The sequence below is a fragment of the Mirounga angustirostris genome, unplaced genomic scaffold, assembly GCF_029215605.1.
Source record: "Mirounga angustirostris isolate CCGP_5_RB_7025 unplaced genomic scaffold, mMirAng1.0.hap1 SCAF_12, whole genome shotgun sequence".
Taxonomy (NCBI): domain Eukaryota; kingdom Metazoa; phylum Chordata; class Mammalia; order Carnivora; family Phocidae; genus Mirounga; species Mirounga angustirostris.
The window spans coordinates 50,691,035-50,715,869 of NW_026991720.1; the positions used below are offsets into that span (position 1 = coordinate 50,691,035).

At 40.4% G+C, this 24,835-nt stretch overlaps 1 long non-coding RNA gene and 1 pseudogene across 1 annotated transcript; both read left to right on the top strand.

Annotated features, from left to right (window-relative positions):
* Nucleotides 1-4,919: 4,919 nt before the first annotated feature.
* Nucleotides 4,920-21,864, top strand: LOC135362188 (uncharacterized). Its single transcript, XR_010406663.1, has 3 exons — nucleotides 4,920-5,120; nucleotides 18,740-18,889; nucleotides 19,187-21,864. It is a non-coding gene; the product is annotated as an uncharacterized LOC135362188 (long non-coding RNA).
* On the top strand, nucleotides 7,003-7,514 carry LOC123835964 (large ribosomal subunit protein uL23-like; annotated as a pseudogene).
* Nucleotides 21,865-24,835: the final 2,971 nt, after the last annotated feature.

Here is a 24,835-nt window from a genome sequence, read left to right on the forward strand (position 1 = left end):
ACATTGATTAAATTAGAATTTCTGGGAATGAGGCCAAGACATCAACATTTTAAAAAACTTTCCCGAGGACTGTAACGTGCAACTAGTTTTTGACCAAAGATCTAGCTTCTGCTTAGCTGTGTCCCGTGATGAAAAATCTCTGCTTTGTGGGTGACGATTCACTGCTACACAGTCCATTCCTATTAGAATTAATAGGAATTAGTGCATCTCTGGAGGCCATCCAGAACCAGTCAGCTCCCTCCTTAACTGGCTAGCCCTCCAAACACATGAAGACAGTAAACAATTTGCGACGCACTAAACTGTATTAGCTATAACTTCTTCCTTCCTACAACCCAAAGTACCAATTTAAATTACACTCTTAGATTATACTATTTCACAGTGTGGCAATGTGGCTTTTGAGCCACTATTTGGCTATTATCCTGTCCTAGCTTCATTATTTTGACTTCTTGATGAAACAGTTCGACAACCACAGAGAAAAAGGTTAGATTTCTCTCAAAGTTTAAGCAAACCGATTTTTGAGGAGCCAATATGGGATGTGAGGTGTGTTTCCCTCCTTCCCATGGGCTGTCATGTGCCCAGCAACCAGCTCTTTCCTTCTCCGGCCCCGTACCGCCTGTCTCTTTCCTGTCAACTTACTCTCGTTGGGGCTCTGCTTGCTTTTGCTCTCCCTTTGTCAGCATGTGAGCCTGGGTGGTGGCCAGGCCTGCCGGAGGTGTGGCAGAAGAGAGAAGGAGGGAGAGAAGAGGAGGATGTCTCTGTCACACCCCAGTTTAGGAACTCAGCTGCCGTGTCATAGAGGCCTGATCTAGCACATATGATAAGAGGCTCAGTTCTGGAGTCAGATCTTCTAGACTGGGGTCCTGGTTCCCCATTACTCTAGGAGCAACCTTTGGGGAAAAGTGAACTCAGCCTACAGGAGCCTCAGTTTCTTCATCTGTAAACCAAGAGCGACACTGTAACCTCTGCGAAGCAAACAGGTAATCCTTGTAATGTGCTTGGTACAAGGCCTGGGGCGTAGCTAGTGCCTAATAAGAATTAGCTCTTATTGTCTGATTTCCCCATGCCCCCAGTCTTGTCCACAGGCCAGCCACCGACCCTTTTCTAATCCAACCCAGGCTGCCCAGCCGCACCGCCGACCCTAACTTCTGCCAGCCTCATCTCCGAGGACCTATATTGTGCTTAGCTTAGACTTCAAGTCCAGCTCCTTGCCATTCACCACCTCACCTGGGCTCAGAATGCCTCCCACAGACACTAGAGAAAAAACAACAGCCCTTAATATTAGCTCTCATTCCACTGGTTCCCATTGGTTGGAAGGGACACCCGGTGGCAAAAATCTTGCTCCTGATCAGTTTTTCTCTTTTTTGCTTTCACTTTTCTTTCTCAAGGGGCCATATGAAATTGCACTTGGAACTGTGGTTTGTCCTTTGTTTAAAGCCTGCCAGGAAAATCATTAAATTTTTAGTGGGCGCTGAAGGATATCTTATTTCCCTTTCCATTTAACAAACATTAAATTTTTGACCAGGGTTTCCTGAACTCCACATGCTCGCAAGATGGCTTTTATTTTCCTGGCTGCTTCATTTCATTTTGTCAGTACTGCAGCAAAGCTCTGGGAATGGGATCTGTTAGGGCCATGTCTCCATCAGCCAAGATTTGAAGGGTGCAACAGATTGAAAATTTTCAAACTGCAAAACAGTGCTCAAGTATGTGTTCAGTGAGCAACGAAAGGCTTCCTTGCAGAGTCCTTGCTCCCTCTGTTGGGTAAATGGATGACTTTCCAGGGATGCCGCATAAAAGAGTGATTTAAAAAAAATGGCTGTAGGCAGCCGCAAGATGGATTCTTCAGCCCAGTGTACATCTCTTGCTGTTTAAAAACAAGTTTAAATTAGGTTCTATAACCATTCAACCACATCCCCTGATGTCTGTACATGAGTCATTCCCTAGTGAAGGGAAAGGAGCTTGGTATGTTAAGTGTTGCTGAGCAGTTCTCAGGAACCTGGCACCCCAAATGTCAGGCTGGTTTTACATGGGTCATATTTAAATTTTTACCATTGGTTTTTCCAGAGTGTTTCTAAGCAAGCTGCAAAAAGAGGGCAAAAAGGAAAAAAAAAAAAAAAAAGCACAAAATGCCACCAAGAGATGAGAAAAAAAATTTTTTTGAAGATTTATTTTATTTATTTATTTTTAGGGAGAGAGAGCATGAGAGCGGGGGCGGGGGGGACGCAAAGGGAGAGGGAGAGACTCTCAAGCAGGCTCTGAGCTGAGCACGGAGCCAGACGCAGGGCTTGATCTCACGACCCTGAGATCATGACCTGAGCTGAAATCAAGCGTTGGAGGCTTAACAGGAAGCTTAATTGACTGAGCCACTCAGGCGCCCTGAGAAAAAACTGTTTGACTGTAAGTACTCAGAACCACTATAAATAAAACAAACTCCAGTACTACTCTCACTTCAAGTTACAGTCCCTTGATTTTTTTACTCTAATTTCCATTCACTTGACTCTAAGTGGGCAAATCTTTCCTGGTATCAAGTGGGCTTGCACTCCTTTGTCCAAGGACATGAATTTACCTTGTTTGCCCAGGCCGGTAGACACATCCACAAATACACTTGTAGGTATAACTACATGAAGAGGCCCCAGCAGCTAATCTTGGCCTTAATATATAAAGAGACTGTACATTCTATATCCACTCTCCAGAGGGTAGAGTTCCTCTTTTTTGAGTTGAGTTTTTGTTTCCTGTAGTGGTGATAGGCTCACCACTGATCCAACCTTGGGGGGGGCAGTAGTTCAGTGTGTGGTATTAGAGAAAAAAGCAATATTGACTTTATAACACCATTATGGAACCAACTAACTATGTCAACCACGTTAAGATAATTAGCACCACCCTAAGATAATTAACACACATATACACTCACAAACATGTTAATGCTGCCCTGGAATAGACATTACATCATTTCCTTTTATGTGATCTGTTCATTCATTTATTTGTCAAGCAAATGTTAATTCATTCATTACTAATACAGACTGGAAAAAATGCGACAGCACATTTACTGTTTCTAAAATTCATGTACTGAGTCTCTCTTGCCCTTGAGTTACATGGATACCAGGATAAAACAAAATCAATATTTGTTCTATTCATCCTGCATAAATATTTTCCCAGACAAGTGGCTATTTACCATACTGAGTCAACAAACACTGTTGGAATATTAGAAAGGTTCTCTCGAATTCCCATGGGTCTGGTAACATGGCCTAGGAAACTACCCAAAGGGGAGGGGAACAGACCTTGATTGTGTGCCTGTCACAGTGAGTCACTATGCCAGCCATTTACAGATGTTGTAGCATTTCATCATCATGAACACCCTAGGAGATAGCTACTGTGATTCACTTCATTTTATAGATGAGGATACTGGGGCTCTAAAAAGGTTAAGTAATTTTCTTAAAATGTTCTGCTCTCATGTTTCAATGATACAACATTTTCCTAATTTTTCCCTTTCTTCTCCTTCTCAGCCTTTTTACTATTTCTTTCTCCTTCCCCCTTCATCCATGGCTCAATTTTGGACATTCTCCATCTATATTCCCTGGTGATCTCATTCAGTCAATGGCTTTAAATACTATTCATGTGCTCATAGCTCTCCAGTATGTATCTCCAGCCTCAAATTCTCCCATTGCTGCTAGACTTGCATATCTAACTGCTTACTTAGCATCTACACTTAGATGATGGGCAAGCATCTCCAAATTTGTATGTGCAAACTGGAGACCTTGATTTTTTTTTTCTCTGCAGATCTCTTTCTCCCTGATTTGAACCACTTTCATAAATGGTTCTACCATTCATACAATTGCTCATTAAAAACAAATAAACACCCCTCTTTTCTTTACTACCTCCCCAATCAATAACAAAAATATATTGTAAGTCTGTTTGCATTTTTCCATCTCTACCTTTGCCTAAACTTTGCCCCCAATAATACCTCATCTGCCTTTTTCCTTCTCCTTGCCTAGAATGTAGGTTTTCTTTTTCTTTCTTTCTTTTTTTTTTTTTATGGCCGAAGATGTGGCATCCATTCGAGCATAAGAGAAAGGGCAGCAGCATCACAGACATTAGCTCTGATATACTAGATACAAAACAACACCTTCAGATATCATGTTCGGAGTGAAAAATAACTTGTTTCTTTAATCCCAAATAGTCATATTATTTTCTTACTATTTGCAGGTGAAACATTCCTGATAAATGATCTCTCCCCACCCCCATCAATCCATATCCACACAGCATCCAGAGAAGTGTTTTGTTGTTTTTTTAAACATAAGCAAGATTTATTCAGTAACCAAATATTTACTGAACACATACTATGTGCTGTGAATGCTTCTAGGTTCACATAGATATAAGATACACCAGTGAACAAAGCAAACAGAGTTGGGACACACTAGAGAACAGAGCAAAGACCCTTGTTTTTGTGGAAGGCAGAAATATAATAATCATGTAAATAAGTGAATTACTTGTATGTTTGAGGATGATGTATGCTATAAGGGGAGAAAAGGAAAAATTATAAAGCAGGGTAAGATTGATCAGAAGTGAGAGCGGCAATTTTAAAGTGTGGTCAGGATGGATTCAATGAGAAGGGGACATCTGAGAAAAGACATGAAGGGCCTGGGTGATAGTGGAGATGGGTTGGAGTTATCATCAGCTCAGATGAGGAAGGCTGAGTACAATCAGACTTATGGAATGAGATGGACATCTCAGTTTTAGATATGCTGAATTTTAAATATCTACCAAAACATTTGAGAAGAGATGATGTTGAGTAAGCGGTGGAATGCATGAGTCAAGAATTCAGTTGACAGGTCTGCACAGTGGAGAAAAATTTGTGAGTCATGGTCTAGAGATGGTATTTAAAGCCATGAGATTGCATGAGATCACTAAAAGGGTGAGTTCTGTTAGAGTAAAAAAGACTAAGTCCTAGAACTGATCTGTTGCCACTTTAATAAGTTGGGGAGAAGAGGAACTGGCAGAGGGGACTGAGAAGATGCAGTCGGTGAATTAGGAAGACAACCAAGAAGCTGAGGTGACCTGGAAGCCAAATGAAGAAAGTGTATTAAGGATGAGAGAGTGATCACTGTTACTGATTGTCAAATAAGGTAGGAACTTAAAACTGATCATCGGCTTTAGCAACAATGAGGTCACTGGTGACTTGACAAGAACAGTTTTCATGAATTGCTGGGGAAAAAGCCTGAGTTGAGTGTGTTTGAGAATAGGAGGAGACTAATGGCAGTTTCCTTGAGATGTTTTGTGCAAAGGTGAGAAAAACATTAGAGTGTACCTGGGAGATTTTTTTTTTAAGGTGGGAAAATAACATGTTTGCATAATGATGAGATCATCAAGTAGAGATTTAAAAACGGATGATGAGAGGTGCCTGGGTGGCTCAGATGGTTAAGAGTCTGCCTTCGGCTCAGGTCATGATCCCAGGGTCCTGGGATCGAGTCCCTCATCGGGCTCCCTGCTAGGCGGGGAGCCTGCTTCTCCCTCTGCCTCTGCCTCTCTCTCTCTGACTTTCATGAATAAATAAATAAAACATTTTAAAAAATAAATAAATAAAAATGGATGATGTAGGAAAAAGAGGGCTTGCCACACAGGGCCACAAAAAGAACACTAGCTTTTGGTCAAGAAACAGAAGCAGAAGTGAGGGGAGAGCCTAGGCCAGAAGACTTTACTGGAGTTCCCTGGCAGAGGCAAGGCAGGGCAGGATAAACAGTTTAGGATTGGCTAGTTTGAGTAATTTCAGTGGACTCTGGGCTATAGGGATAGTCTCTAGCTGTCTGGCACCTGGTCCTGGGATGATTAAGGCAGAGAAATATTGCCTCCTTGGGTGCACAGAACAGATGGGGAGATAGGACTCTGGATTTGTTAGTTTATATTACAAAGGCATGCTCATGGTTGAGTCTTTTGCTCTCTCTAAGAACTGACTAGCCATGGAGGGACTAGAAAGGTTTTTTAAGATGTCAAAACATCTTGGGACGCCTGGGTGGCTCAGTCAGTTAGGCATCTGCCTTTGGCTCAGGTCATGATCCTGGGGTCCTGGGATCAAGTCCCACATCAGGCTCCCTGCTCAGTGGGGAGTCTGCTTCTCCCTCTGCCTGCAACTCCCCCTGCTTGTGTTCCCTCTCTCTCTCTGATAAATAAATATTTTTTTAAAATGTCAAAACATCTTAATGTACAGAAAATTAAAAACATGATTAATACACAAACACAACTAAAATGCCTGGACATCGTATACAAAACTAACATAAAAAGACCCTGAAAGGTGGAGAGAAGAAAGCAGATTGGCAAAGGACCTCAGGACCCAAGGACCAAACTTGTGGTGATTTTCCTGGGTTTTCCTTTTGCCCCACTTATTGCAGACTTGGAACTGGCATCTGGAAATGCCAACAATAGGAGCAGACAAAAAAAGTCCCAACAAAACCCTGCTCTTTCTAGTAAAAGGATCAGGAAAAGGACAGTCTAGCAAGACAAAAACTTTTAGACAGTAACTACTTCACTCCAGCCAAGCACCACAGAAACGACACTGTGACTCTACCCCACCCACACCAGCAAAAGCCAAGAAGGAGCCTAGACTTCCAACCTCACAAGGCTGTAACAAGGCAGCTTACCGTTCCCTCTGGGGTGGTGCCAGAGGAGGCCAAGTGCGGACTCAGGGCTTTTACCCCACTGGCCAGTATTGAGGCTCACTCTTTCTGCAATGCCAGTGGAGACCACCTAGGGAGCAGGAACTCCCATTCCCATGCAGCAGTAACAGGAAGTACCCCCTTCTCCCAGGGTAGACAACTTAAGTCCTAATATGTCAATAATCACATTAAATGCAAGCAATCTATAAAATAATAAAAAATATAAATGCAAGCAATCTAAACGCACAAATTAAAAGACAGAGATAGAGTATATTAAAAACCATAATCCAACATATGCTGCCTATAAGAAACTCATTTCAAATATAAAAATAAAGGCAAGTATGGCCCTTTTACAAAGATGGTGCTGAAGGCTAAGAAGGAAGCCCCTACCCCTCCCAAAGCCAAACCCAAAGCAAAGGCTTTGAAGGCCAAGAAAGTGGTGCTGAAAGGCATCTACAGTCACAAAAAAAAAAGAAGATCCACATGTCACCTACATTCCGACAACCCAAGACACTGCGTCTGTGGAGGCAGCCCAAATATCCTCGAAAGAGCACCCCCAGGAGAAACAAGCTTGATCACTATGCCATCATCAAGTTCCCCCTGACAACTGCGTCAGCCATGAAGAAAATAGAAGACAACAACACACTTGTGTTCATTGTGGATGTCAAGGCCAATAAGCACCAGATCAAACAGGCTGTGAAGAAGCTCTACAACATTGACATGGCCAAGGTCAACACCTTGATCAGGCCTGTTGGAGAGAAGAAGGCATATGTTCAACTGGCTCCTGACTACGATGCTTTGGATGTTGCCAACAAAATTGGAATCATCTAAACTGAGTCCAGCTGGCTAAATCTAAATATAAATTTTTTCACCAAAAAAAAAAAAAAATTAAATAAAGGCAAGTATGGAAAAAGATAGGCCATGAAAACATTAATCAAAAGAAAGCAGGAGTGGCTATATTAATACCAGATAAAGTCAATTTCAAAGCAAAGAAAATTACCAGAGACAGAGAGGGATATCATATAATGATAAAAGGGTCAACCTATCAAGAAGACATAGTAATCCTAAGTATGTATGCACCAAACAACAGATCTGTAAACTATATGAAACAACAATTGACAGGACTGAGAGGAGAAACAGACAAATTCACAATTACAGTTGGAGACTTCACTATGCCTTTCAGCACAGATAGGATAACCAGACAGAGAATCAGTATGGATATAGAAGAGTCCTAACAACATTATCAAGCAACAGGATTGAAGCAACATTTACAAGATACTCCACCCAATAACAGCAGTATCCAAGGGACATATGCAAAGATAGATAATATCTTGGATCATAAAACAAATCTTAACAAATTTAAAATAGTTGAAATCATACAGAGTGTGTTTTTTGAACACACTGGAATCAAAATAGAAATCAATATGGAATCAAAATAGAAATCAATAAGAAAGATAGCAGGAAAATACTCTAAATACTTGAAAACTAAATACACATTTTTAAGTAATCCATGGGTCAAAGATGAAGTCTCAAGGGAAATTTTTAAAAATACATTGAATGAATGAAAATGAAAATACAACATGTAAAAATTTGTGGGACATAGCTAAAGCAGTATGGAGAGGGAAGTTTTCAATACTAAAGACATGCATTAAAAAAAAAAAAGGAAAAGTCTCAAATACATTATATAAGTTCCCACCTCAGGAATGTAGAAAAAGGAAAGCAAAAGAAGCCCAAAGAAAGCAGAAAGAATAAAATAACGGATTAGAGTAGAAATTGAGGACACTGAAAATTAAAAAATAGTGAAAAATCAATGAAACAAAAAAATCAATGAATCAATGAAAGAACTGGTTCTTTGAAGAGATCCATAAGATTGACAAACTTTTTGCAAAAAATTGACCAAAAGAGAGAAAAAACCAATTACCAATATCAGGAAGGAAACAGGGGCTAGGACTATAGATCTTGCACAAATCTAAAGGATAATAAGGGAATCTATGAGCAACTGTTCACACATAAATTTGACAACTTAGACAAAATTAACCAGTTCCTCAAAAACCACAAACTACTGTAACTTACCCAACATGAAGTTGATAATTTGAATAGTTCTATACTTACTAAGGAAATGAACTGTAATTTTAAAACCCCCTAAGACAAAAATCTCTAGGCCTAAATGGTTTCACTGGAGAATTTTGCCATAGGTGGAAAGAATAATTAACAATCAATTCTACACAATCTCTTTCAGAAAATAGGAGGAAAAACATTTGAATTCATTTTTTAAAGCTGGTATGACTTCAATATCAAAACCAAAGATAGCATAAAAAAAGGAAAATTATAGACCAATATCCCTCATGAATACAGACACAAAAATCCTTAACAAAACATCACTAGCAAATAGAATTTAGCAACATATGAAAGAATTATATACCATGACCAAGTGAGATTTATTGTAGGGCACAAGGCTGATTCAATATTTTAAACTAAATCGATGTAATCCACTATATTAACAGGCTAATGAAGAAAAATCACATGATCACCTCCCTCAGTATAGAAATGTATTCCATGCCATTGATGATAAAAAATAAAAAACCTCTCAGAAAAATTGGAATAGAAGAGAACTACATCAACATGATAAGGAGTACTTACCAAAAAAATCCGCAGCTAACATTATACTTAATCGTGAAAAGCTGAATGCTTTCTCCCTATGTTCAGGAGCTAAATAAAGATGTCTGCACTCACCACTCTTATTCAGCATAGTGCTGGAAATTCTAGCTAGTGCAGTAAGGCAAGGGAAGGAAACAGAAGTTGTACAAATGGAAAGAAAAAACTGGTACTATTTGCAGATGACACGGCAGTCTACTTAGAACATCCCAAGGAATCTACAAAAACAACTTCCTAGAACTAATAAGTGAGTTCGGCAATGTTGCAAGATACAAGATAAGCATTCAGGAATCAACTGTATTTCAATCTACTACCAATGAATCTGTGGACACTGAAATTTAAATTCCAATACCATTTATAACTGCTCAAAAACAAAAATAAAATACTTAGCCATAAATCTAAGAAAACATGTTTAGGACTTGTAAGGTAAAGACTACAAAATGCTGATTAAAAAAATTAAAAAAAAATAGATGGACAGTTGTATGGTGTTTATAGATTGGAAGACTCAGCATATTAAAAATATCAGTTCTCCCCAAATTAACATACAGGTTTTACCCAATTTCTACCAAAACTGAGTAAGATTCTTTTGTAGATATAGACAAGATTGTTCAAAAATTTATATGAAAACTTAAAAAAAATAGAAGAGTTAAAATAACTTTGAAAAAGAAGAATAAATTGGGAGGAACCAATCTACCTGATTTCAAGACTGGTTAGATAGCTTCTTGAATCAAGACTATGTGGTACCAGTAAAGGGATAAACACATAGATTGATGGAACAGAATAGAGAACCCAGAATACATTCACACAAATGTATTCAAATGACTTTTGACAGATGTACAAAAGCAATTCAATGGAAGAAAAATGGATGTTTCAAAAAATGGAGCAACTGGACATCCATAAGCAAAAAAAAAAAAAAAAAAAAAATGAGCCTCACCATAAACCTCGGTCCTTACACAAAAATTAATTCAAAACGGACAACAGACTTAAATGTGAAACATAAAATTATGGTTAAAAAAGAATAGGAGAAAACCTTTAAGCTCTTGGGCCAGACAAAGAGTCATAGACTTGACCCCAAAAGTATAATCCATGAAAGGAAAATTGATAAATTGGATTTTATCAAAATTAAAAAGTTCTGCTTCGTGAAAGACTATTAAAAGATGAAAGACAAGCAACAGATGGGGAACATATTTGTGAACCACATATCTGACAAAGAATAGGATCTAAAATATATAAAGTACTCTCAAAACTCAAGAGTTAAAAAATCAACAAATCAATCAGAACATGGGCAAAAGACATGAAGAAACATTTCTCTGAAGAAGATATATAGGTGGCCAATAGACATACAGAAAGATGTTCACCATTGTTAGCTATTAAAATGTCATTAAACCACAATGAAGGGGCACCTGGGTGGCTCTGCCTGCCACTCCCCCTACTTGTGCTCTCTCTCTCTCTCTGACAAGTGAATAAATAAAGATCTTAAAAAAAAAAAACAACCCACAATGAAATGTCTGTATGTACCTATCAGAATGGCTAAAATAAAAAAACAGTGGCACCACCAAATTCTGGCTAGGATGCAGAGAGGTTAAATTACTCCTACTTTTGCTAGTGGGAATGTACCCTGATACAGCCACCCTGGAAAACAGTAATGCAGTTTCTTAAAAAACTAAATATGTAACTACCTTGTGATCTATTAATTGTCCTCCTGTGCATTTATCCCAGCAAAATGAAGACATATAGAAACTTGTCCATGAGTGTTTGTAGAAGCTTTATTTGCAGAAGCCCGAAATTGGAAACACCAGATGTCCTTCAATGGTGACAGTTTAAATGGCAGTCCATCCTACCACGGAGTATTACTGAGCAATAAAAAGAAATAAACCACAGATTGCACACAGCAAAGTGAATGACTCTTCAGAGAATTATGCTGAGTGACAAAAGGCAATCCCCCAAAGCTACACAGTGTATGATTCCATTTATGTAACATTCTTGAAATGGCCAAACTATAAAAGTCAATTATAGAATAGTGGTTGCCAGGAGTTGAAGATGGAGGGGGAGCAGGCAAAGGTGAGTGGGAAGTGAGTGTCGCTATTAAAAGCAACATGAGGGATCTTTGTGGGCACTGAAATGTTTACCTTGACTTTCTCTAAGACTATCCTGGTTGTGATAACATTCAATAGATTTACAAGATGTCACCATTTGGGGGAAACTGGGTAAAGCGTATGTAGGACCTCTGTATTATTTCTTACAACTACATGTGAATTGACATTTATTTCTCAGAATAAAAGGCTTAACTCTAAAAATTATTTCTTTACTTCCTGTTGCTTATAAAATAAAAGGCAAACTTCTTATTGTGGCCTGCAGGGGTTCATTTGATCCTGTCCTCTGCCTCATCCTCCAACCCTTTGTCACAGTGCTTTTGTTTTTCTCTAACTTTAGTCACATGACTGCTTTACTCTTCCTTTAGCTTCTTCAAGCTCTTCTCTACCCCTGGTCTTAGCCTTTGCTATTTCCTCTGCCTGTGAATGCTCTCCTCCCAGCTCTTTGCATGGCTCCTCATTCTGATTCTATAGGTCTCAGCTCAAACTCCACCAGCTCGGAAGAGCTGTCCCTCCCCTGCAGAGCACATGCGCCCAGACCCACAGTGAGGGACAGCAGTTAGGCCCTGCAGCTGGGCTGAATCACAGCACCTGCACCTAATGGCCCTAAGACCTGGGCACCATGCTTAACATCTCTGTGTCCCCAGCTCTAAAATGGGCCCACCCAATGAGGTCTCCCTTCAGAAAGTTGTTACTAAGGATTAAATTGGTTAACACAGGCAAATCATTTAAATTAGTACCCGGGATGCAACAAAGCCCACATAGGTGTTATTTGTTATTATCTAAAAAAACCTCCTAAAATCTCACTGGTTTTCAAAGTGCAATCCCGGGAGCAGCAGTGTCCCATTAACTTGTGAGAAATGCATATTTTCAGGCCCCGCCCCAGGTCACCGAAGCACCGCCCCCGCCCCCCCATCTGTCTTTTAACAAGCCCTCCAGGTGATTCGAGCAGGCCACTGGCTTATCGCATATCCCTATTTACTTCCTTAATATCACTATCAGAGATGGCCATTATCAGTCGATTTGCATGATTAATGCCCATCTCTCTGGCCAGAACAGCATTCTATGAGGGTGAAGCCGTCAAATTCTTCACTACTGTATCCCCAGCTGCTAGTCTGGCACAATGCAGGCACTGAGAAAATATTAACAAATAAATGAATGAAAGAACCTAGGCGAGGTCGTGTATTTAAATAACTGAACCGATTGATGGTGACTCCAGGCTGGCCTTGCCCCTCCAACATGCTAGGAATCAGTGACAGGCTAATTCCTTGTTTTTAGTTAGCAGCCTCAAGTTCCTTTGTGGTGCTTTGTAAGATGGATGTCCCTGGCATGTGAAAACCTGACTTCCAAACTGCATTTTGTTTTATTATTTTTAAATATTTTATTTATTTATTTGAGAGAGAGCGAGAGAGCACAGGAGCGACGGGGAGGGGCAGAGGGAAAGGGAGCGGCAGGCTCCCCACTGAGCAGGGAGCCTGATGTGGGGCTCGATCCCAGGACCCTGAGATCATGACCTGAGCCGAAGGCAGAGACACTCAACGGACTGACTGAGCCACCTGGCGCCCCCCAACTGTGTTTTAAATGCAAATAGACCACAGCAGAGTCAAGGATTCTTTGTGCAAGGAAGGGGACACATCCCCTTTCCACTGTACTGTGTTGGCCACCTCTTATTTATTTATTTACTTAGGTGATTGTGAGTGGGCTGCTTTATGGAATGGCAACATGGCACCCTCTATCCATGGCTTTTAGTAGCGGTGGCTTGTGAAGCATCGTCACCTTTTGTCTAGGCTACCTTACATCTCAGTTTGGAGGGAGAGGAGATTCAGTGCATTCATGCCCACACCCCTTCCTATTGTGCCGGCCTCTCAGCTTTACTCTCATGTCTCTAACCTGTCCATCTCTGTGTCCTCTGTGGGCTTCTCATCTTCAGCTTCTCCCTGCCTCCCTTAGTGCTTGTCTGACAGGCACATTCCTTGGATAACCTCCTTCCAATTCAGACTTCTTTGTTGGCACATCCTCCCGGGCATCCCAAAGGCACCTCAGCACAGGATGTCCAAGACTACATAATTTATCTTTCCTTTCCTTCTTCCTTGGCATTCTCTTGTCTTACTCTGCTTAGTGGTGTTACCATCTACCCTGTCACCCAAGGTAGAAATCTGGGAGCCATTTTCATTCCTTTCTTTATCGCACTTCCCATATTGCATCAGTGTCCTAGTCCTTGAAATTGTTCCCCCTATGATGCCCCAGATCACAACCCTCCATGTCCTCCAGGTCTGCTCAGGGTTGCTATGTCTCACAGCTTCAAGCATCTCACCTGGACTGTTTTAAACATCTAACAAATATCTTTGTTACTGACGTTATATCTATACATTCTCCACACAACCACGGTACAATAATTTTTTGAAATGCAAAATTTGGCCCCTTTTCTTCCACTGCTTAAAGTTATTTCAAAGGTCCCATGTTACAGAATATGGTACAAATCCTTTAGCATGCTATACTAGGCCCTTCATTACCAATCCAGATATCCTAATCTCTGTACCTTGCTCCAAAACATGTACAAATCTCCATGCCAAACCTACTATCATCCTGAGCTTTTCAAAGTCTTTTTTTTTTGGTCATACTCTCTTCTCAGATACCCAGGTAGAAATAGGTATACTCTCCTTTAAGCCCACCAGTATCAGTCAGGTTTTGCTGCAGTAACAACTCCAAATTAGAATGACAAACATTCATCTCTTGCTTATTTACGTGAGTGCAGGGAGATGAGCTGTAGGTCTGCACCAGACAGTAGGTTAACTGTGGGTTTGCAACAGATGACTCTTCTTATGGACCTAGACTGAAGGAGCAGCTGTTGCCTAGGGCATGCTTTTCTTATGGCAGAGATCAGAAGTACAAGTTGGAGGCCATCTGAAACACACGGTTACATTTAAAGCTTCTGCTCTCTTATGACATACATCATGCTCACTCACATTTTAGGACATCTACGCGGTAAATGGAATCACATTCCATCATGTTCCTGGCACCCCAGCGACTGTGGAATCTGATGACAGATTCAGCTTTTGGGACAAAAATGCCAGAACAAAACTAAAAACTTCAGAAACAGTTAAATCAATCGATATCAGCTTGCTACTTCAATCATTATGGGAAAACATTTGCATATGCTTCTAGCGATGCCTGGTCAAAAGGACATGAATTCTGTAATCCCCAAAAGAAAAATTACATTTTCCTGTGTATGCAGCTGAAGGGCTAAAACCCAGGAATAAGAAGTAGTGGCTGGAGACTTCTAGGTTGTCTGGAGTTGTTTTCTCTCCACTTGGCCTTACCTCTGTACAAATTTGGGTCCCAGCTTTTTCTGGGTTGTCAGCCATGGACGTGGATCAGCCCCTGGAGAAGACAATGTCATTGTTCAGCAGTCAAGAGCCCCGCTGGCCACAGTGACTGGCCGCCTCCATTTTGCTGTCTTTTGCAGATTTCTTTTGTAACTCTATGGGTATTGACAGAAGTTAGACTCATGTGGGAGACCTCCAGGTATCTTGCAATGCTTCATTCAGCAATGTATTTAGTAGAGAACATTGGGAAACATTCTATGAAGCCTGTACTATACAATATGTAATAAAATGTATCAAAGATTAAAAAAAAAAAAATTCGGCTAAAGCAAGCTGCATGGCCAAGCCCAACATCAGTGATGTAGCAATTTTACTCCTTTTAGAGAAGGACAGACAGTTTGAACACCAGGGAAAAATTATGCAATTTATCCCACTACCCTACACTTGGTATATATTTTCATTACAGCGCCCCCCCCCCATCCTTTCTTTGTTTAGCTATCTTTCTCCTGTAGAGTTTAAGCTTCTGAGGGTGGGGTCTGATTTGTTCTTTTATACCTTGCCAGGGCCTAGTACAATTTCTGAATGGGTAAGTAAATTAATGATAGACCCAAAAATTCGAGATGGGAAATGCAGGATGAATATTAGGTTTGTTAAAGATAATGAGTTCAGTACCAACCTCATAGGCTAAACATGTTCTGAGCACTGTCCTGGTAATGGAACTGTCATTTTAAATACAGTTACTAAGAGCTAGTATGTTCTGAGTTCTATACCATCAACTTAGAATCACTCTTTTGGAAAAGGGCTAATGAGCTTTAAACAGCCTGTAATTTTTTTAAAAATAGGCTTTACTTCTTACAGAAGTTTTAGGTTCATAGCAAAATTGAGTGGAAGGTACAGAGACTTCCCATGTTCTCCCCTCACCTATTCATACTTGGCCTCCCCCATTAGCAACATCCTCCACCAGAGTGCTAGATTGGTTATAATTGATGATGCTACACTGTCACATCATTATAACCCAAAGTCCAAGGTTTTCCATAGTGTAGTTGGCATTGTACATTCTATGGGCTTGGATAAATGTATAATGATGTGCAATCACCATTACTCTATGTGTCACATAGAGTGGTTTCCCTGCCCTAAAAATCCTCTGTGCTCTGCCTAGTCACACCTCTCTCCTCCCTAACCCCTGGAAACCATTAATCTTTTTATTGTTTCCATAATTTTACACTTCCCAGAAGACGTACAGTTGGAACCCTACAGTATATAGCCTTTTCAGGCTGGCTTCTTTCCCTAGTAATATGCATTTAAGTTTCCTTCATGTCTTTTCATGGTTTGATGGTTCATTTCCTTTTAGCACTAAATACTATTCCATTGTCTCAATGTATCACAGGTTATTTATCCATTCACCTACCAGAGGGCATCTTGGTTGCTTCTGGGTTTTGGCAATCATGAATAAGCTGCTATAAATATCCGTGTGTAGGTTCATCTGTGGACATAAATTTACAGCTCCTTTGGGTAAATACCAATGAATGTGATTGCTGGATCATATGGTAAGAGTACTGAAAGAGTTTTGTAAGAAATTGCCAAACTCTCTTCCAAAGTAGCTGTACCACTTTGTATTCCCACCAGCCATCACTGAGCATTCCTGTTGCTCCACATCCTTGTCAGTATTCTGGATTTTGGCTGTTCCAATAGGTGTGTAGTAGTAGCTCATTGTTTTTTATTTTGTATTTTCTGATGCCATATGATGTGGAGCATCTTTTTATATGCTTATTTGCCATCTTTAGGTCTTCTTTGGTGAGGTGTCTATTTAAGGTCTTTGGCTCATTTTTCAATCATGTGGTTTGTTTTCCTATTGTTGAGTTGCCTATAATTTTTTTAATTGAGTGATTACCTTGATCTTAAATTTTCTCAAATCTTAAATATAAACACTGACAGTTTTAGTGGTGGTTTTTCTTACTTCCAGAAGCTGGCATTAAAGATAACTAATTAAATAGTTGTAAAATCTGGATAGCCACACAACTTGAAAATGACAGTAAGAGAGAATGGGAAGATAGAGGAGGCCAGAGTTCTTTAGACTCCAGGAAGTCCGTGAACCTCTGAAATTGCAAAATTTCAAGCGTGTACACACACTTGTCTGGAGAAGTAGACCATGGCTTTGCATCAGAGTCTTAGAGGGGTTTTTGTTAAATAAACTCCTTGTTGCCAAGCGAAGATAGAAGAAATGTCATTTTTATTTATTCCCGGATAATGGTATTAACAATAATTTATTGAACATTTATTTTGTGAGTTGGCACTGTTCTAAGCACTTTTACAGACATTCTCATTTAATTTTGAAAACAACTCTGTTATTATTATCTTTAATTTTCCAATGAGGAGACTCGGGTTTAGAGAAGTATTGTTAAGATGTTCCAGGTCATATGCTTAGTCAGTGGCAGAAAGAGATGCCCCAAAAGTTGCCCTCTCAGCCATTATACTGTATTTCTTCAGTCCTCAATTTAATTTTACTTTACCCCTCTTGGTCTCTCTTAATAATTTTGGTTAAAAAATCACTTTTAAATTTAGCTCCCTGGGCAGTCACAAACTGACCAGCTCTCAGATTTCTGGCAGGACAACCCAGTTCACATGTCATAAATATAACTGGAGACATAACCAGACACTTAAATACATTTTCATCATTGTGCAATCTTACTAATGGATTGGCCTCAGATTCCAAGTGGAAGAGTTCTGGTGCCTCACCTAATTGGCAGGCACTTTCCAAGTCCTGTTTGACTATTGAATTCTGCTCATTAGGTTAATGAAAAGCAAATGTGCAGTACCCCTGGTGATGTAAAGCATTCTAGCAGCGATGAATTCATATGGAATTTATTTATCAGTTCTTATTTAAATAGTTGCAAACCTCCAGAAATGGTCCTGCATATTATGGGAATTCATTTGCTGAGGATAACACTGCAAATCTGTCCCATTTTCAGAGATCCACTTTCAGAGGGATATTTAAATGAGGACATTAAATTGATTGTACCAAATGTGATGAGTGATAGGCCATATTGTGTGTGCACTGGAATGGGTGTTGGGTTTATGGTCTGCCTGAACTTAGCAATAAATCAGTGGTAGTCACTTTAGCCAGAGAGTTCAGCTTCTCCACTCACCTTTCATCACTGAATGGTTACTCTGCATATTTTGCATTTACATTTGCAAAGTGCTTTTGTCCTCCAAATGTCACTGTAGATGTCTGCACGTTTTATGATTGCTAGTTCAAAGGGGGAGAGACTGGCATGGCTGTGAGGGGGAAGTGGCTGACCAGGGTGCCAGGGTGCCTCTGAAGCAGTCACTGTGGTCATTCCTCCGACATCACTGCCTTCGTATATCTCTTTTATGGGTTCCCTTACCCTTTCCTGGTTTTTTTTTTTTTTTTTTGCCTTTATGCCCCCCAGTCATATTCCACAAATACGACTTAAATTACAGGAAGTAGCACATAGCATAGTGCTTAAGAGAAAAGGCTCAGAAGTCAAATAGACCCAGCAGAGCTGAAGTGACCTTGGGCAATGAACTCATCTATAAAATGGGGTTAATAGACATCCCTTACAGAACTGGTGCGGGGACTTTATTCAGTTAGATGATATATGCATAATGTCTGTTACAATTTTTGTTCCATCATCAGAAATAAAACATGAGGCAGAACAATTAAAGGTTTACCTCTATGGTACAGACAACAGGCTGTGAGATTTTTATTAAAGGAGAAATACTTAGGGAGCAACCTGAGATGTCTTCAGGGGAATTCTTAATCTGATTGCAAAGGAGGACAGGATCTGGATAAGCAAATAGGAAGAGAAGGGAACTGTGTAACTGTGGTGAATCCGGACACTTCATCCATAAAAGTAGTGTCTAATCCTCCTCCCCTCACATGTGAGCTGATCCTGGTGCCTCACTTCTAATGAGTAGAATGTGGTGGAAGGGAGATTGGGTGACATCTGCTACTAAATTATAAAATGTGAGACAGTGTGTCATTCCCTCTATTTTCTGTCAGTCTGTCTATCCCCTTTAGGGCCCTGAGCTACCTTATAAGAAGTAAGGCTACCTTGAAGCTACTATGGGACCATGTGGGGAGATCATACAGAGTTAGAGATACATGCCCACGGAGCTTCAGCTGCTGAAATCTCCCCAGCTCTGGCATCAGGTATGTGAGCGAGCCTCCGGATAATTCCAGCCCCAGCCACCAGCCAACGGTAACTGTGAGAGGTCCTGAGCGAGATCTGCCTAGCTGAGCCTAGTCAACTTCTAGAGCCCTGACAGAGAATAATAAGATGTTGTTATTTTAAGCCACTAAATTCAAATGTTACTCACCCGTAGAAACTGGAACAATAACCAAAGGCATTAGAGCACTTATAAACCAAAGAAAATTTACAATTAGCAAGACTCCTAAACCAGTAATATTTGGTTTCAATAGGTTAATTTTTTTTTTTTTTTTGGACAGATGATGCTTCACAGTAGCCAAACTGATGCCTACATCACTGAAAGGTGGATGCCACGGTGCAAGCTTTTGGCAGATTGATACATGCGTGCCATGTGATGACTCAGCTCTCCTGCTACACTGCTCTGTCCCAACTACCAGGAAACCTTTGCTTCTGTAGTGCACAGAGATGTCTGGCCTTTACACAGTGCTAACATGTCATCATTATTTTCTGGTCCTGTCTCTGTTCTTAGCACATCAGCCCATTACAATGGAAGATGTTCTCCTTGATGCCGATGTGATCCTAAGTACATAGAAGAATCCAGGCACTGATGGTGAATGTCAGCACTCAGTGATCAGGGGTCACCCAAAGAAAGCAGACTTTTAAAAATATACATTTTTTTAGATTTTAACATGAAAATGAAAATACAAAATTTAAGAACTCTTGCAGGGAATTATCAACTGTACAGAAAGTACTAGAATTTGGCTGGACTAGAAGGGAGAGAGATACACTGCAGGTAGTTCTCAGCAAAAAGGTTAGCTGAAGTAGACTGGAGTTATGGATGACCCTGAATGCCAGCACCTAGAGTCTGAGCTATTGACTTTTAGTCACTATTGGTTCTAGAGTAGGGGCGTGACAGCATGAAAGCTCTAGTTCAAGATTCCTCTCAAAGTTGTATGAATTAGACAAAGTTGAGGCTGGAGTCAGGAAGACTGGCTATCAGTCCCTTGTACTATACAAATCCCTGAGCTTAAAAAAATCAGTGTTCGCCAACTGTGATAGTCTACTGGGCTCTTTGAAAACTCGAGTATAGGTTGTGAGTTGGATTTCATTTCAGCCCTCAGGGATTTACGGTGTTCTTCCTCCTACTCCTGCTTGTCATTGATAAATGATACAACCTTGGTTAAACCATTCATGTCCCAGCACCTCTGAGCCTTCATCTATCAAACAAGGGATAATGATATATATATTCTACCCATGTTATAAATATTAAAAATTATATATATATATAATCTTTAAGAAGCTTCAAGTCTTCACAGAATAGAATGAGTTTATACTCTTTAGAGTATACTTTACTGTTAGATTATACTTATAAGAGCATTTAAACAGTTGCAAAAAAGATGTTTCTTTTTGAATGCACGACTGTATCGGAATAGCATCAATAGAAATTTTGAAAAGAAATAAAAGCTGTCAGGATTCCATAGTTACCAAATATCAACTTTTGATTTTCCATATTTCTTGCTAGTTTACAATACATAGTGTAGATGTATTGTTGTATTTTGTTTTTCACATAAACATCAGCATTTTTACATTGTTGTATACTGTTTATAATTATAATTTTGTAATAGTCCCTCAAATTGATATACTACAATTTACTTAACTAATCCCTGTATTGTCTGAAGCACATTTATATGTGGAACATCTTCCTTCCTGCCTGCCTTCCCTCCTTCTAGCATGGAAAAGGAAAAGAAGACAGTTTATAAAGCACTAGGAATGGAATTACTGAGGCAAAGAGAACGAATATTTTTTTCTTTTAAAATAATTTATTGAGCTCTCTCTTGCAAAATTGGGAGATATGGGTTTTAGAAAAGGCAAACTTTGGAGTCTGATTGAAAACACTGCACAGGCAGAACCAATCAGTAGATCCCTTCACTGAAATTCTTCATTTCTGACACTTGGTTTGCTCTCGTGGCAGGGAAGAAAGCAGGGGGTGCTTTCCAAGTCTGCTCTGAAGAGTGTTTTGAGGAGTATTATTTGGAAATCAGGGTTTGTTGACTAAGTTAAACAAACAGGTCATTGAACCAGCCCTGTCATAGGTACAATTTAGAGTTAAGTACAGCCTTAGCCCCTCAGTGATGTCAGATGGACATCAATTTGAGGAAATCTTCATCAATCCCACTCAAAGGAGGTTAGGCTAGTATATTAATTTGCAGGTAGTTCTCCAATTTAGAAATGAGCCAAGGTTTGTCTGCCTGCTTGCATTAATCATTTGGGGACAGCTGCTGGAAGCACACTCCTGGAACTGGGGACGCCAATCTTTTCGGAGAGCAAGTAAACAAGGTTATCAGTGCCAAGAACAAGCTTCAGCAGGAACAATATTAATCCCGCTCCCCTAAACTTTTTTTTGTTTGTTTCTTGTAAACAGTCACATTCTTGAAGATTAGGAGCTATGATCTAGGACTTGCGAAGTCTGGAGCTTCACTAGTCCAAAGTCCATGAACTCTGTCATACAGACCACCGAACTGCCATCAGAGAATTCACATGGACTTATGATGCAGCAAATTCTCAATTGTGTGCCATGGTTCCAGTGCTTATTGACCTGTTTTGTAAACAGTATAAATACTAACTTTGTCTGTTACATGCCAAGCCAGGGTTAGGTAAGACGGAAATAGTAATGACAGTCACTGAAAGCTAGATTTAGTCAGGTAGATGATAAAAGGCTCTCAGTTTTGTTATTTGCTTTTGATGGGCAGATGGAAGTGTCTGCCTCAAGGAAGAAGCAGAGAGGCACGTCAGCACTCTAAATCCATTGGTTCTCAAAGTCGACTGACTTCAGAATTCCCCAGATACAAAAGTCTTGTAGACCCTACCCACATCAACTGAATTCGAAATTTGTGTGTACACGGGGGTGGGGGATCTTCTGGAATTTTGAATCCTGAATCAGAACTGAGGATCACTATCTCTCATGCTATAGCAAAAAGATGTGGACTTAAATATAATTAATGCTGATTGCTACCTATAAATCAACATGCTTATTATTCATTGAAATCCTGCCCCTCGCATTCTTAGCACTAGCTCCTTATCTGCAGCTTCCAAAGTTTATTTCCCTGAAAGTTTCTCCCAAACCACAGTGTAATTTTGGATAGACACAGCCTATAATCTCATCTACAATACTAGACACAGTATCATTTAGTTACTTTGAAAATTCTGACTCCTCCTTGGATAAGGGAAAAGCACAATCTTTGCCAAAGTTGGGGGACAAATGTGGAGCTCCTGTTGCTCAGGGAGGCTGGCGTGGGCTCTGGAAAAAGCAGATAGGAAGACTTCAAAAATTGTGGCTATTAGAATGAAAGGGACCACATTGTCTCTTCCTTTTAATAAGTGAGGGAATTGAGAACAGAGAGGTTGGAACTTGTTCAAGGTCACATACAGCCAGGCAGTGGAGTAGTTAGGTCTAGAACTCAGGTCTCCTGATTCCCCTTACCCCCTGGAGAGGTTTCACATGAGGGGCTCTTAGAGTTGAAAACCATGGCATACTAGAGCATACTGGCGGTTCTGGTTTCAGTCGTCGTATTTTTTGCAGGTTCTGCTAATCCAACAAAGCTTGTTTACAAAGCGTTTAGCAGACAAGTTTCCAGTTCTTTAAAACAGAACCACCTCTCCCCCCAAACAAACACACACTCATTTAGGGACTCCACCAAACCCTATCTCTAGAAATCGATTGCTCCCTTTCACTCAATCCTTTTAACTTGCAAAGGGCCAAAGATCACTGGATCTTGGACACTCCAAAATATAAGAAGTTAACCTTTTTATGCCTCTGTGCAAGGGCACTTTCCTAAGTTTACAACAAACACCCTTGATTGTTGACTGTGTGACCTCCACGAAGTTCTCTTTTCAGATTATGTATAGATATGCAAATTTCTAGCCATAACCTTTCTGTGCTTAGGCAGTCTGCAAGGATTAGAGCATTTAATTCTCACAACAACCCAGTCATATTAGCTCCATTTTTCAGAGGCAGTCACTGAGAGGTTGGGTTCTTTGTCTAGGCTGAATATCTAATTAGAAGAAGATTTGAACCCAGATCATTAAAAATTCATTTTTATCTGGATGAGGCATATAAAAATCACTTTTTTTTTAGGTCATCTTCAAAAGAAGATATTTTGTCCCACCTCTTATTTATCTGAAGAAACAAGTACAGTGAATTATTTCAAGAACAGCTAGAATCGCCGTGAGCCAGTAACAGATGGAAGTCACACCCAGAGCAGAGTAAAGTGCTAAGGACCCAGAGATATGGATAGCAGCACCATCAGCATCTGCTATGTTATTTATTCGACACTATATGCACGGTGCTAAAAACTGCAGTTACAAAGTTAAATAAGAATGTACTTTCTTTCTTGGAGGAACTCATAGTCTACTGGGGAAGCCAGACTTATAAATGGACAATTTAAGTATAATAAGTACACCATTAGCACAATGCACATTTTGAGCAGAGATGAATTAATGAATCCAGGCTGTGAGGAGGGGATGGCCAGAGAAGCCCTTCTCAAGGGCATGACCCATATGCTAAGCCTGTAAGGAGGAGGGAAAGCTAGCCAGACATAGAAGGTGGTTGAAGAGCAGGCAGGGAAAGGTATTACAGGCACAAGAAATAGCACAAAGGGTAGGGCAAAATCTGGAATAACACAGGAGGTGCAAGGGAACCGTGTTCAGATCCATATATTAACCTGCAGAGCAGGAGGTGGGAGGGAGGCTGGTGAGCTCACAGCTGGCCTTATGTATTATGCTGAGTTTGGAATTCTTTGTAGACATTGGGAAGTCATTTAAGAGTCTTAAGTTCATGAGTGACATGATCAGATTTGCACTTTAGGTCAGTTACCCTGACTGGCTATCTGTTTCCTGCTATTACCAGTGACTCTCATCCATGTGACATTTCCCCATGAATTTATCTAGGGGTTATGAGAAATTACTAGCCAGGGTTTTTTTTCCCTGCTCAAGAAAACATGCTAGAAAATGTAAGTGAGAAGACAGTTTTATAGGGATATGGTAGACTGAAAAACTGGCCACAGTTCTCTACCCCTCCATGTAATCCACATTCTTTATAAAGTGACTTCGCTGTTTCATCAACAAAGGGAGTCTATTTCCTCCACACGCTGAATCTCAACTGGCTTTGTGCCTTGCTCTGGCCAGTAGAGTGAGGTGAAAGTGACTGTGGGCCAGAGCCATGCCTACACCCCCAGAGGCCACGTACATCTTTGCTCTCTCCTTGTCCTGACTCCCCCATATGAACAGGCCTCGCTAGCTTGCTGTAGGATGAAAGACCATGCATGCCAGCCCCGAGTCAGCCCTGTCGTCCAGATATGGGAGAGCCCAGCCAAGGGGTGGGCTTCAGCTGATTCAGAACAGACCACAGACACATGAAAGCAGCAATCCAGAACAGAAGCGCCTAGTGGAACCCAGCCCAAACTTCTGATCTGCCACGAGGCAAATAAATGGCTGCAAAAACTAACTGGAAGGTCGGATAACCCTGCATCTGCTCTAATATATCAAAGAGTAAATCGTTTGCAAGCCTGACACCTTATCAGCTATAAGTAGCAAAGTGCTACAAACATGTTGGCATGTCACAACACAGTGGCAAAGCATGATAAAGAACATTTCTCAAAGTGTGCCTTTTGAAAGGCTTCCGCTTCAGGAAAGATGGAGCAGATAGGTTTTTTTGTGTTGTTTTTTTGTTTTTTTTTTTTTTACTCCTCTGACAAATACAACTAAAACTGCTAGACATTACATATAAAGCAGATAAAACTCTGAAAGGTGGAAAGAAAAGGCAGACCAGCTAGGGAGCCATGGGACCTGAGGAAGAACACAGTGGTGAGTGTCCTGGGGTTTCTTTTTGCTTTGTCTATCCCAGATTTGGAGCTGAAGATGCCGGCCATTTGGAAATGCCAACAGACACG